This window comes from Mesoplodon mirus (assembly GCF_964341445.2).
Source record: "Mesoplodon mirus genome assembly, chromosome: 9".
NCBI classification, from domain to species: Eukaryota; Metazoa; Chordata; class Mammalia; order Artiodactyla; family Ziphiidae; genus Mesoplodon; species Mesoplodon mirus.
In genome coordinates, this window is record NC_138985.1 from 47592717 (window position 1) to 47607433 (window position 14717).

A 14717-nucleotide genomic window follows, 5' to 3' on the forward strand; every position below is an offset into this window, starting at 1 on the left:
TTTCTTGGGTACTGCATTACACTTAATACCCCCAGCAATAAAGATAACTGCTATCCTGACTTGTAAGAGCTTAGATTAGTTCTGCCTTAGATTAGTTCTACTTTTTTTGTTATTAATAGAATCATACATTATGTACACTTTTGTTTCTGACTTCTTTGCCTCAACGTTTTACTTGTGAAATTTATCCATGCTGTTGCATGTATTAATAGTTGCAGGGCTTCCCTGGTGGTGCAGTGGTTGAGAGTCCGCCTGCCAATGCAGGGGACACGGGTTCATGCCCTGGTCCGGGAGGATCCCACATGCCGCGCAGCGGCTGGGCCCGTGAGCCATGGACGCTGAGCCTGTGCATCCGGAGCCTGTGCTCTGCAACGGGAGAGGCCACAACAGTGAGAGGCCCGTGTACCGCCAAAAAAAAAAAAAAAAAAAAAAAAAATAGTTGCAAATCATTCCTGTTACTGTGTTGTATTTTTCTGTAAGTATGTTATATTTTGGTCAATCTAGAGATTTATAGGTAACAATAAGGAATACCTTTTCGGATATTTGTTGGCTTTTTAAATATCTAGTACCTTTTGCGAATATCTGCTTGAGTCTTTTGTACATTCTTCTGTTGGATTTTCTTTCTTTCTCCTATAGTAAATTTGTTTTGGATGTCATGTTTTCGTTAGATATATATACTGCAAATGTTTTTTCCACTCTGTGGGTTGTGGTATCTTTTGCCAAGTATTAAGATGGTAATAAAAGTTTGATTAAAAGAGGAGCTCTTAAAAAATTGTATTTACATGTATTCCATCCTTCCCTATTTATTTTCTTAAAGAGATGATTTTATCCCTTGATATATTCAAGAAGGAACATATTATTTTTACCAGTATCTAAAAGAAAAGCTTTTTCCCCATTGCCTCTCTGTTATCTGAATTATCAGACTATTTTGCCCAAGGGAGGCCATTAGTATACTAAGTAGTTTTTTACCAAATAGGTAAAATTCAGATATATTAATTTTTAGTAAACCAGCATATTGTTGATATTGTTATCAGTAATGGTACCAACTAATTCCTAAGTGTCAATACTTCAGGCAAATTATTTCATATGTTAGATTCCATTTCCCCAAGCAAATTATTATAATTGTCTCCTCTCACCTTATTTTTTAGTAGATGAATTGAGAATTCTGTCATTTTATGGTTAAATACATATACATATGTGTCTGTATCATGCAGTGACACACACATACATATAATTTAAAATAGCGATTTACTAGAACTATCATACGACCCAGCAATCCCAAACTGGGCATATACCCTGAGAAAACCATAATTCAAAAAGAGTCATGGGGCTTCCCTGGTGGCGCAGTGGTTGAGAGTCCGCCTGCCGATGCAGGGGATGCGGGTTCGTGCCCCGGTCTGGGAAGATCCCACATGCCGCGGAGCGGCTAGGCCCGTGAGCCATGGCCGCTGAGCCTGCGCGTCCGGAGCCTGTGCTCTGCAATGGGAGAGGCCACAACAGTGAGAGGCCCACATACCGCAAAAAAAAAAAAAAAGAAGAGTCATGTACCAAAATGTTCATTGCAGCTCTATTTACAATAGCCAGGACATGGAAGCAACCTAAGTGTCCATCAACAGACGAATGGATAAAGAAGATGTGGCACATATATACAATGGAATATTACTCAGCCATAGAAAGAAACAAAATTATTTGTAGTGAGGTGGATGGACTTAGATTCTGTCATACAGAGTGAAGTAAGTCAGAAAGAGAAAAACAAATACCGTATGCTAACCCATATATATGGAATCTAAAAAAAAAAAAAAAAAGGTCATGAAGAACCTAGGGGCAAGACGGGAATAAAGATGCAGACCTACTAGAGAATGGACTTGAGGATATGGGGAGGGGGAAGGGTAAGCTGGGACGAAGTGAGAGAGTGGCATGGACATATATACGCTACCAAATGTAAAATAGATAGCTAGTGGGAAGCAGCCGCATAGCACAGGGAGATCAGCTCAGTGCTTTGTGACCACCTAGAGGGGTGGGATAAGGAGGGTGGGAGGGAGACACGAGAGGAAGGAGTTATGGAGATATATGTATATGTATAGCTGATTCACTTTGTTATAAAGCAGAAGCTAACACACCATTGTAAAGCAATTATACTCCAATAAAGATGTTAAAAAAATAAAAAATAATAAAATATCGATTTACTTGAGGATAAGTGCAAATAATATTTCAGGCCTGTAAAATATTTAATTACAGGTATGAGTTTGACAGCATTTATTACTGTGATTTGCAACAAGTATGTAGGATTGAAATATAAAGATGTTAAATTTCCTCTAAGCAAAGGCATTGGTCTTAAAACTTTTAACTTCTTATATCCATACATGCATAACTATTTTCCGCTTGACAAAATAAATTGGAAAATTGTGGGAAAGGCCTTATGGAGCTATTTGCTATTAAGTACTTTAAGGCACTAAGTTTTTTTCAAAGTATGCCTTAAGAATAATCATTATTAAAAGAAATCATTAAATAGAAGTAGAAGTAGGAGTGAGAATAAAACACAGTAGGGAATTAGTAATACCAGGATCATTTAGATTTTGCAAATTTAAAATGTCTGGCCTTTGAAAGTAGCCTAATATTTCCTGCAGATTGCATTAAAATAATTGTACAAATTCTTTTCTTCTACATTGACTTCTTTTTTTGTGTGTGACTAAGTGATTTAAGAACCAAAACAAATGTTCCTTTGAATTATTTTTCAGTTTCAATCCATTCCTTAGGGGCCATGTTTTTCTTTCTTTCTCTATTGCTTGAATTGGAAATTTTAAATCTAAGGCCAAAATGTTCTCTGGTGCATTAGAAACATATTTTTCCCCTATGCTTTTGAGTTTGCCTAGATGGATAAGATAAAGTCATAAAAGAATGGAGGCATAAGATGTTTTTAGAATTGTCTAACATACAGCTACTTCTCTAAATTGAAGAAGTACTCTTTCCAAGTAAAATTCTCTTCATATACACGCATACACATATTCATGCATAAAAATCAGCCAAATAAGTCACATGAGACATTTTATTTCTTAGAGTTTTATTTCAGAAAACATAAAAACCAGCTGAAAGGAAATGGATTGCAGAAAATATACAGCTAATTTATTGTCAAATTCATTCAAGTTAAAGGGCTCGGTGGAGCCAGCAGTCATCAAGAGGAAGGAGGGAAATAAAGTAACAGAAATATCTACAGTGTATTATTTAACCAACAGAGAAATGTAATGGAAGAAAAGTGTGGGAGTTCTGATTGGGGGGCTCCCTCTGGAGTGTGTTAGGGCACTTGTTGTCCCTCTATTTTATAAGAGAATACAACTGGGCCTCCAGTCACTTCATTTTGTACTTGATCGTTGTGGGGGTGGAATGCTTCCTAATCTCTGTGATATAAAAATACCTGTGATGGTGTCCTGCTGAGAGCAAATGTATACAGTGTCCAAATGACTATACTAATCTTCATGTTGTCACATCTCAGATATTTTTTGGACATTTCATTCTAGTCATTTTGTTAGAATTAATACAGCTGGTTTTTATTCATTTAGCTAATGAATCAGCACATTTAAATTAATCTTCTTATAGTTTAATAGCTTCCTTCTCTAAAGTTCCAAACAAGAATTTCTTCATCTGAGAATTTATTTCAGAAACGTTTAGCCCTTTAGAAACAGGCTAGCCAATATCTTTGAAACATCAGAACAATTTACAGTTTCAAAAACAGCATCAACATATTATGATCTCACTATTCAGCACAGCCTAATTTTCTTTCCTAAGTTTATCCTTTGAAGGTAGCATAGACAATTATCTTGTGTTTTTCTTCAAACTTTTAAATGCTGTATAAAGATGCTTCCATAAAAGACTGCTAGGCCTAACACTACTTTTTTGGAAATCCTTAAAATTTCTCTAATGGTTGGTACAATTTGTGCAAACTGAAAATGTCAGCAAGGAAAAAAAAGAATTACTAGAAAGAATTAGAAACTCTTCAAAACCAAAAAGCAACCTAAGATACATTTTCTTTGTCTAAAAATTGAATTCTCTTTAAGTGACAAATTTCAGAGGATTCATATTAAAAGTTTTTTTCTTCAGTCTTATACTCACAAACGCAACAGGAATGTAGCAAAAGATGAGGTTTCTTTTTCCATTTAGGAAATCCTTACTTGAAGTAAAATTCTGATAAATCCATTTTTATTCAGTTTTCTTTTCTGCTTCACCCAAAGTAACATAAAAACAAAGTCTAAAATTTTTTCTAAGAAAATTTGTATTGCCTTTATGCAACTGGACTTCCATTGTAATAGGATATTTTGTAGGACAATGGAATATAGCCCTTTTCTTCAAGGGAACGTTCAGGGTGTGGGTAGGAAAAGGTGGAAAAGTGGTGCTGAGTTTCTATTTTCAGAGTGTTTAGGATATAGCATTGATCTGTCTGTTCTTCTCCATCATTCACTTACAGACTGCCACTACCTGACAGACCTAGTCCACATAACTTAGTAAGAAGACATGACCAATAGTGTCAGGGAGGGTAAAAATACTTCTAATCAATGCAAGAGAACAGTAGTGCCCTTGAGCATATCTGAGAGATCGCCTAATACCACTGTATCTTGAATCTCTATTCTGTATTTCAGATATATTGCGGGTGGACTGGGGGCTCAATACCAAATAACTGTGACTATTTTTAGATATGAAAGAAGAAAAAAATGGAATTTCCTCGTCTTAAAATATTACAACAAGAGATAATGTATCCTCCCCACCCTGCAAAAAATAGCTTTGCTATATCAGATACAATATAATTTAGTTCTTTGGGACTTTTTTTCTGATAACAAAGTAATATAAAATCAATGTAAACATTAAAAAATACAGAAATTAGTATGTCAAATTCACCTTTTCAAAGCATATTTTTCGAAAACTTGACTCTTGTACGTGTATAGAATGAACATGTCAAAGAATTTTTAACTCATTAATGAAGGAACCAGTAGGAGTTAAACTGTAGTTACCAGTGTAACTGAGTATTTTTATACATTTTTAAAAAGAGAGTATTAGAAGATTTCTAGTTTAGATATAAAACTTTTTAATGTTTTACAGGGCAATAAAATCCCACTGGGCATATCTTTTCTCCCAGACAGAAATCTCAAAGTGACCATGTCACTTCTTAGCTTTTTGAGCTCAAATTAGATGGTACATCACAACATCAAACACAGGTACATTCTTCGAGAGAATTTAATAACCCTTGACTGAACCTATGAAAACAGTACTCTGGTACGACATTGAAAGAACATCATGTACTTTCTTTTGTCTTTTTTCCAAATTTTGGATAGTTTTTCTTAATAGTTCCCCCATTTTGCTAAATAGTCTCTAAAGAATGTTCTTGGTCACAAAGGTTGACCACATTATGGTTGGATGACCAAGATTATGTTGTTTGTTCTTTTATACCAAGGCTAGGAAACCAAGACCAATAAAGTCTCTCCTGTAAACTTTGGGGAATTTTACTTTCTTTGAGGTATATAAAATCTGTTAAGGTCTCTGGTCTGTCAGGAAGGACCTTCCTTACTGGTGAGGCTAGAAATGTGTAAGAGGTAAGCAGGCTAGTTTACCTGAGAGGCCCGTGTGTGCATTGACTCCACGTGGGAGCTTCTTCCTTAAATGTGGGCTTGACATCTTCTGATTAAATGAGCAGCATTCCCAATATGACACTCTAGGTATGACCTTGGATTCACCATTGATATCTCCAATTAGACCTTAGTGGAAGGATTAGCGATTTTTATTTAACTTCTGCAAATATATTTTCATGAAAAGTGCAGACACTGATAAGAATATGTTTCTGAAATATGAGGGATAAAAGAGACTAGTAAATTGAGGATACAAATAGATTAAGAGGAAGAGAATGAGCTTACTTATATACCCATCAGAAAATAGAACAATGAAATTAAATCAGTAATATTGCAAACAACCACAAATTCCCCTGCTTAGTTCATTCAACCCAATGGGATTAATTCTTTTACCTAGTCTTAAGTCAGCTGTCTATAAAGTTTTCTGCTTCTAGATTTGAAAAAAAAAAAAAGCACCTAGATATCCAGATTGAATCTCCTGGTACAGTCTGACAGTTTTCTAAATTATGTCAGGTTTAAGCTCCAGAGCCTGTAACTGTGACTCTATTCCTTGAAGTATCAGTAGTTTTAAAACACCTTGTTTATTGCTTTCCAGGAGACTGAGCATACCTTTCTTTGCTGAAGACGAACATTTCTCTATATTCTATACAGAACCTTCAGGCAAGCATGAGATAAAAGCAGAAAACATCTGTAGATGAGTCTGAATGACTGTACTTAATTTATTACAGAATCAATGATATCAGTGTGGAGAGGAGTGCAATGAATAATTCATTGGGGTGTGATGAATAATTCTTTCATAAGAATTTTATCCGTGTTGCCTCTGAGAACATATTAAGGACAGCGAGGGCACTGACAAAACTTTAGGGCTTTCAAATCCACTTTGAAAATTGTAAAATCTCTGAAATATTTATATAATTCACAATTTACTTGTGTAAAATCATCCTTTGGTTTGAAATGTTTTTCCATGCATCTTTTATAATAGTGTTAAGCTAGCCAAGAAACATGGAGCTTATCAAATGAATCTAATTTGTTCTATTTCCCTTTTGATTAAGATGAAAAAACAAGCCTGTTTTGTTCCCAGAAACTCTCTGAGAACTCTAAACTTAGTTTTAGATATAAAAGACATGCATTTTTTCCGACTAAATTAAGCATCTGATTTAAAGGAAAACAAAAAAGATTAGCAAGCAAGGTTTCGTCATTTGATTAAAATAGACTCCTCGGTGCCTAAGAACAATTAACCAATGTGGCAATATAATGTTTTAAGTAAACATGAGAGAAGGAACCTCAGCTCCTTCAGATATGAGCAGTACATCTTCATTGTTTAAATATCAAGGACATGACAGAGTCAAAACAGAAAAACAAAATTATGTAGTTATTCTGATGAGGCATGAAAATGCAGAAGTATGGACATACTGTTTTAATACCCCTTGTTAAGAAATGACAACATACTTCACTTGTCATATTAATTGATTATTAATTGATCATATTAATAATTAATTACCAGCAGTGATGCTGGTAATTTAGCTATGCCAAAGAGAAGCCATAAAGTGAAAAAGTGAAAATTCTCGACTTAATGAGATAAGGAAAAAAATCATGTGCTGAGATTGCTAAGATGTACAGTAAGAACAAGTCTTCTGTGAAATTGTGGCAAAAGAAAAAGAAATTCGTGGTAGTTTTGCTGTTGGACCTTAAAGTGCAAAAGTACAGCTACAGTGCATAAATGCTCAGTTAAGATGGAAAAGGCATTACATTTGTGCAATAAGTTATTTTGAGAGAAGTAGAGACCACATTCACATAACTTTTATTGTGGTGTATTATAATTGTTCTATTTTATTGGTAATCATTGTTTTTAATGTCATAGTGTGCATAATTTATAAACTAAACTTTACCAGGGGTATGTACCTATAGGAGAAAACATAGTATACGTAGGGTTTGGTACTAGGCTCACTTTCAGGCCTCCACTGTGAGTCTTAGAATGTATCACCCTCAGGTAAAGGGGGACTACGGTAGTATTCTTCCAAAACTTAGGAAAAAAGCATCTCTTATAAAAGATACAGATGTGCATATCTTAAATTTCCCCACCTGCATCTTTTTCACTAGAAAAAAATCAATATGCCATAGTATATAAGCAAATCATATGTATATTGAGGTATCACATTAGCATATCTTTATCAGACTCTTTAAAACATTCCTTACTGAGAAATGTCCTGTATGAAACATTTTTTCTTAGAAAACACAAGATTTTGGTAAGGAACATTTGGAAAATTGAGTGTTTAGAAGAAAGTGTCGTCGCTTCCTTCACAACAGGTACACGTTGTCAACAAGGATTACTTTTCATTCCTTGTTTGACAGCAAGTTAATCCTGTCTGCCTCTTCAGTGCAGAGCAGTTCCATATGAAAACCATGAGGAAACGTACAAGCTTGCACTCACAGAAGATTTAGACGTGATGACAGTTTATTTGCCCTAATTTCTAATTTGTCTCACTAAGAAACTTTATCTCTGATTAGATTTCCTGTCTTAAGTGAGGCCAATATGTAGAAAAGATTATATACCCCCTTATCAATTAAAATTCCCATTGTTTTGATGTACATTTGCAGTGGATTTGCTATGGCCAGATTTTACATTTCTAGAGACTCTTATCAATACTTACATTTAAGGACACAAGTGTAGAAATTAGGAAAACTATTTCTAGAAATATAAAGAGAATAATATTGAAATAGCTTTAAACTCTTGAAGATATTGAATAAAGTAAATATGTAGTCTTGTTAACATTGTTTAAAAATTCAAAAAATTACAGCATGTGAGGGGGAAGTGGAAAGGTTCTTCTTACCACTTAACTATTTCCTCAAGTCCTTACTAGTCTTGGTAACTTTCTGATGCCTTTAAAAATAAGGTTTTATTTGTCTTTTATTAGCTTTGCTAATTATTCTTGACAAGAAAATTGGTCCGATATTAGCAAACCCCCCTTGCAGGATGCACATGTCTCTTTCTGAAATTTAAAGATAAAACATTAATTACAAGAGGACGTGAAGATTTCAACTATATCAATAAACATGTACAATCAAGGCTTCTGGTATAATAATAGGCAAAATTGAGTAATTCATTTCAAATGACTCAACTGTATTTCAAACTGCACATATGGGGGAAAAAAGTCTCATTACTTAAAGCCACACCGTATTTTCCACTCAAGCCATTTGTTGATAATAAGAGGAACACTTTATAATGATAAAATGGAATTCATAACAATTTTAGGTGTGTATTCACACAGAAAAATAGTCTCAAAGTATGTAAATATTTTCAAATGTTGAGTAAAACTTGAGTACTTAGAATCAATTCCACTTGGTCATGGTATATAATTCTTTTTATACATTGTTGGGTTTGACTTGCTTATGTTTTGTTAAGGATTTTAGTATCTGTGATTGTGAGAAATATTGGTCTGCAGTTTTCCTTTCTTATAGTGTCTTTGCCTGGTTTGGGTATTAGGGTAATATTGACCTCATAGAATGAGTTAAGAAATGTTCCCTCTGTTATTTTCTGGAACAGATTGTAGAGAATTGGTATATTTCTTTACATATTTGGTAGATTCACCAGTGAACCCATCTGGGCAAGGTACATTATCTTTGAAAAGTTATTAATTAGTGATTCAATTTTTCTAATCCATTTAGGCCTATTGAGATTGTCTGTTTTCTCCTTGTGTGACTTTTGGTGGATTACATCTTTCAAAAAAAGTCATTTTCTTCTAAGTTACCAAATTTGTGAGCATGGTGTTGTTTGTAATATTCCTTTATTATCCTTTTAATGTACATGGGATTGGTAGTGATGGCTAGTCTTTCACTTTTGTATTTGTAATTTGTATCATCTTAACTTTTTTTTTAATTCTTAGCATTTGAAACACTTATATTACCTATCTGGTCTTGCATATTGTCCACTTTTTCCATTATATCCCTTAGCATATTAATCATAGGTATTTTAAATTCCCAGCCTTATAATTCCAACATCTCTGCCATAACTGAGTCTGGTTCTGATACTTGTTCTGTCTCTTTGGACTGGGTTTTTTGGCATTCAGCACATCTTTTTATTTTTTGTTAAAAGTCAGACATGCTGTATCAAGTTAAAGGAACTGAGGTAGGCTGTTAGCTTTATGTTTAACTGGCTAGGAGTTAGGCTGGGTTTACTCTTTGCTGTATCTGTGGTATCAGAGGCTAAATTTCCTTTAATGTCCTTGTTTCTATCTCCCATGTTTTCTTTGGGTCTAGAGTCCTTAAATAAGGTCTAAGACTTGTATGTATATGTTGTAATCCCTAACTACTATACAAGAGCCCTAGTAAGGTGTGGAAGAAGGGGAAGCATTCTGTATGCCTGTGATTAGGTCTCAGTCTTTTAGTGAGCCTGAGTTGGATATTTCTCCTCCCCCATATCAAAGGCTAGAGAAGGCTATATTTGCCTATTTCCCTTCCTCCAGATATGTTCAGCTTTGGTAAAACCCCACACAGTTAGGCTCAGGTAAAATAGATTCTCTTGAGGGCAGTTCTCTTGTTAAAAAACATAGGGAGCTCTAGGCATATTTCAAAACATACTTTTTCAGTTTTTCCAGCTTTTTTTGGTGTGAGGACTGGAGTGAAGACTTAGAAGCTCCTTACATATTAGATGGAAAATCAAAAGTCCTTGCCAGGTTTTTACTATAATTGCTCTATGATAGTGTGCTCAAATGATATCCTGTCACTCTAGTCATCAGGCCCAGTGCTTCAAATATAAAGCTAATTGTGGTTTTGAAAATCACAGGTCAATTTTTTGACTATCTTTAATGTAGTGTTCTCTTTACCTTGAACACTGTATCCTCTGGTCTTAGCACTGGAATTAACTAATTTCTACTTTTCTTTCAAAACTCACTTCATTGTAATTCTCCATGGTACTGAGCCTTTGGTCCATCTCCCGAGGCTTGTACTAGCTTCTCTGATAACACTTTTCACAGTATGTTCTGGTTGTCTTTTAACTTGCTTGTCTCCTTGACCAGACTATTTTGTAACACTAGTACTTGTCACATAGGAGTTGTTCTGTTACAGATCATCAAATGGATGCATGAATGATACATGTGATAGACACTTTACTGTTGTATTAAAAAGATGAAAAGAATGGGATTAGAGGATTTTTGAGTTTCATGGCCTATAGACATTGTTTACCAAGCTCTTTATTTTAATAGTGGAGGATGGGTGAGTAGGTTGTCTATATGTAGAAGTATATCTTAAAAACCCTAAACTTGGAGTCAGTTGATTTTTATTAAAAATCAAACCCTGCAACTTAATAGTCGGTGTCTTTGACCAAGCCATTTAACCTGTCCAAGTGTAAATTTATCCATTAATAGAGATTTAACAGCCTCATAGGATGATGGACTTGATAGGATTTTCAACCTCATGGGATTGCCAACTTCATAGGATAGTTGCGCTTAAATAGAATACTCCAAAGGAAGATAATTTATAATGTGCATTGTGTTCCTCATATTGGTTGTGGTTTTGAAGTCTGAAGTCATGAAGTTGTTGAGCAAACAGAAACAGAACTAGAAACCCAGTTTAATTCATTTTTAGTTCTATAGGTTTGATTATGGCATGGTTCTGCCTACATCCCCATGGTTAACCTGTGTGTCACAGCCTGTGGCTGGCCTTCTCTGGCTATAATCAGACTTTTTCATTTCCCCCAGTATACTACAAATAATAACCCTCTCTACTTGTGCAGTGACCAGAACAAAATTAAAGAGTACTAGGTTATAAACTTGCCCTCCTTCCTTGCCCCATAGCCCCACTGATGGTCTGTCTTACTTGTTCGACACTTGTTTTAAGGTAGAGAACTCACAGGGTTCTAGGCAGGAAGTTGTAGTCCACAGGGTGCTGGCCAGAGACAGTGACTTTTGGAGCCTTGGAAGGCCTGACCTGCCGATGGCCACAAACATGTCTTTCCAACCAGTCTTGTGGCAGCTGTGGAGTGCTCAGATGGTATTGTCTCAATTATAGACACAAACCTCAAGTGTGCTTGATTTTTCCCTTGGAAATTTTGATTGCTTTTGTTATAAAAAGACAATGTACTTTGAGGGAAAAAAAGAGCTAACCATGAGACTTGCTGCTTGAGTTGAAGAGTCACGAAAAGTCAGTTAGATGGTTAGACCCATTACATACACCTTTGAAGCCCTGGAGTCACCTGTGATGGAAGCCAGTCCCCTGGAGTTACAAACTCTGTGTTTGGCAGCACTTAATAGAGATGCAAACAGGTCTACCTTTTCCCTGTGGGATACAGTGGACCTTCTCGATCAAAGACAGAAAAGAGAGTCCACCAAAAATTTCATTTCATGAGATAATGATGGCTAGTCTTAAAAGACAGTCACTCAAAAGAGGTGTCAAACTCCCCAGTGTCAAGTGACTGAGGCCTAAAATATCTTAAAGTCATTTCAGAAGACTACAGAACAAAATCAGAAAGAAATAATGTCTTTAATGAAAATGTTCAGCTGCTTGCCCAAAAAGATGCTGAAAGGAAAAGAGTACAGAAGTTGAAGGAACAGAAAAAAATAACAGAAAATGTCAACACACAAAGGGAACAAGAAGTCAGCTATAAAGAGAGCCAGTTAAAAATCTCTGGTTGAATCTGTGCTTAAGATGATAAACTTACCTGCTCTCTTTAGAGAAGATTACACAGATGATGACAAGCTGGCACTGGACAAAAAGGATGTCAAAAATGGAAACCAAGGGCTTCCCTGGTGGCGCAGTGGTTGAGAGTCCACCTGCCGATGCAGGGGACATGGGTTCATGCCCCGGTCCGGGAAGATCCCACATGCCGCGGAGCGGCTGGACCCGTGAGCCATGGCCGCTGAGCCGGCGCGTCTGGAGCCTGTGCTCCGCAACGGGAGAGGCCACAACAGTGAGAGGCCCGCGTACTGCAAAGAAAAAAAAAAAAAAAAGGAAACCAAGATTATTAGAGGTCAATTTGAAGAATCTCATTGATGCTGTTAACTTAAACATCTCCTTAAATAAAATTAAATGAAAGAAAGAACAAGTATTTAAAAAGTTCCCAAACAAAACAGCCATCTTTCTGTGCAGTGAGAAAATGCACAGTTTGGAAGAGAGATTCAAAAGCTTCCCTTGATTCTCCAGACACTGCCAGAGCTAAATCAACAATATGAAATGCAGTTTTTCATAAAATCAATTGAGGAGGGAATTTACTTCTTAGAAATGGAGGAGAAATTTTACATAGTTTATGAAAACATTAACCTTTTGTATCAAAACCTTAACTTCTACAGAACGATGGTCAAAGACCTGGAGAAACAACTGGATATTCCGTTTCCTTCAACCCAAGGTGGATCAATTCCCATGAGAAAATAGCTCAAGAAAGTTTGTTGGCTGTAATATCGACCAAGAGAAAACTCAATGATCTAAGGAAAGAAAATGGTCACAAAGGGCAAAAGTTGGCTGAATTAGAGTTTTAAATTCAACTTTTTCCAAGTGGCCCCTTTGTTTCTGCTGTTCTACATGAGGCCTAGGGTAGTGGCCCTAGGGAGTTTGGTTATTCCCTCTCTCATCAGGACCCCAAGAGAGTAGGAGGGGTGAGATGTGAATTCTCAGGGATCCAGGGTGGTGTGTAGGTTTGATTGAGGCTTAAAGTAGGCAAATCCCCAATATTTACACACTTAGAAGGAATCTGATTTGTTTTCTTTCTTTAAATTAATTCTGGTGGATCCCTATTTGGTTTAACTTGTTACTTAATTGAAGTTGCATTTACTCTTTTGAAATTTTATACAATTATAAACTCTAAGATACTGTTTCCAGAATATAGATGGCTTTACTATAATTTTTACAATATATAATTTTATTTCCTTAAACCCTCTAGAATTAGATCATATAATTATTATTCTTTAATTTACTTAATTGATATATTATTACTTAAATTATAACTGAAGTTGGACCTGATCAGGTGGACTTTTGAAACAATAAAGATCATTTCTATATGCTATGAAATGTAACCCATCTATAAAAGTAACCTAATGTTTACCTCAATAAATATTGACCGACCTTAAAATACTGTAGGTAAAAAAAAATAAAAATAAAAACCCCAAACCAACACAACCACATCCCCAGCTAAACTTATTATTATTCTTGTTAGTTCAGGCCTAATTCCACAGATTAATTTTGGGAAGTTAACATTGGCAACCGTTTGTTTCTTAGTTATTCTTTGTGACTTTTGCTTTCTTGGTTATAATATCATTTACTGTTTAAACATTTCTAAGTTTTATTCAGTCAAAATTAAGTATGCTTATATGACTCTTGAGTTTCATTTTTGTCCTGGAAACTATCTCCTCAATCTAATTTTAATTTTCTTTTTGTCTCTGTTATTTTCATGGTTATAAATTTTTATATTAAATTTTGATCCCACTCTGCTTTGCCTAAGGAAGGAGTTAGAAACTGCACATTATTTCCCCTCACCCCAAATTCCTATTCAGTTTTCCCATAGGGTTTATGAGGGAACTTACACTTTCTAATTATTTAAAATATCACCTTTCTCAGGTAATAAATTCCCATTTATTTTTAAGTCTGTTACCACTGGGTTTTTTTGGATTTTAATTTTTTTTTTTAATTGAAGTGTAGTTGGTTTACAAGATTGTTTTAGTTTTTGGTGTACAGCAAAGTGATTCAATTATACACATGTATTATTTTTCATATTCTTTTCCATTATATTTTATTACAAGATAATTGAATATAGTTCCCTGTGCTATACAGTAGGGCCTTGTTGTTCATGTACTTTATATATAGCACTGTTATATCTATTAATCCTAAATTCTTAAGTTATCCCTCCCTCTACTCCTTTCCCCTTTGGTATCCATAAGTTTATTTTGTATGTCTGTGAGTCTATTTCTGCTTTATAAATAGTTCTTTCGTATCATATTTTAGATTTCCCATATAAGTGATATATTTGTTTTTCTCTGTCTGACTTCACATAGTATGATAATCTCTAGGTCCATCCATGTTGCTGCAAATGGCATTATTTCATTCTTTTTTATGGCTGAATAGTATTCCATGGTATATATGTACCACATCTTTTTTATCCATTCATCTGTTGATGGACATTTG

The 14717-nt window shown here is 35.1% G+C and overlaps 1 protein-coding gene across 1 annotated transcript in view; it reads left to right on the forward strand.

The window, feature by feature from the left end:
• DGKB (diacylglycerol kinase beta) overlaps positions 1–14717 on the forward strand; it is a gene marked incomplete at its 3' end in the record, with an annotated part of 923203 nt that overhangs the window by 67054 nt on the left and 841432 nt on the right. The window lies entirely within an intron of this gene.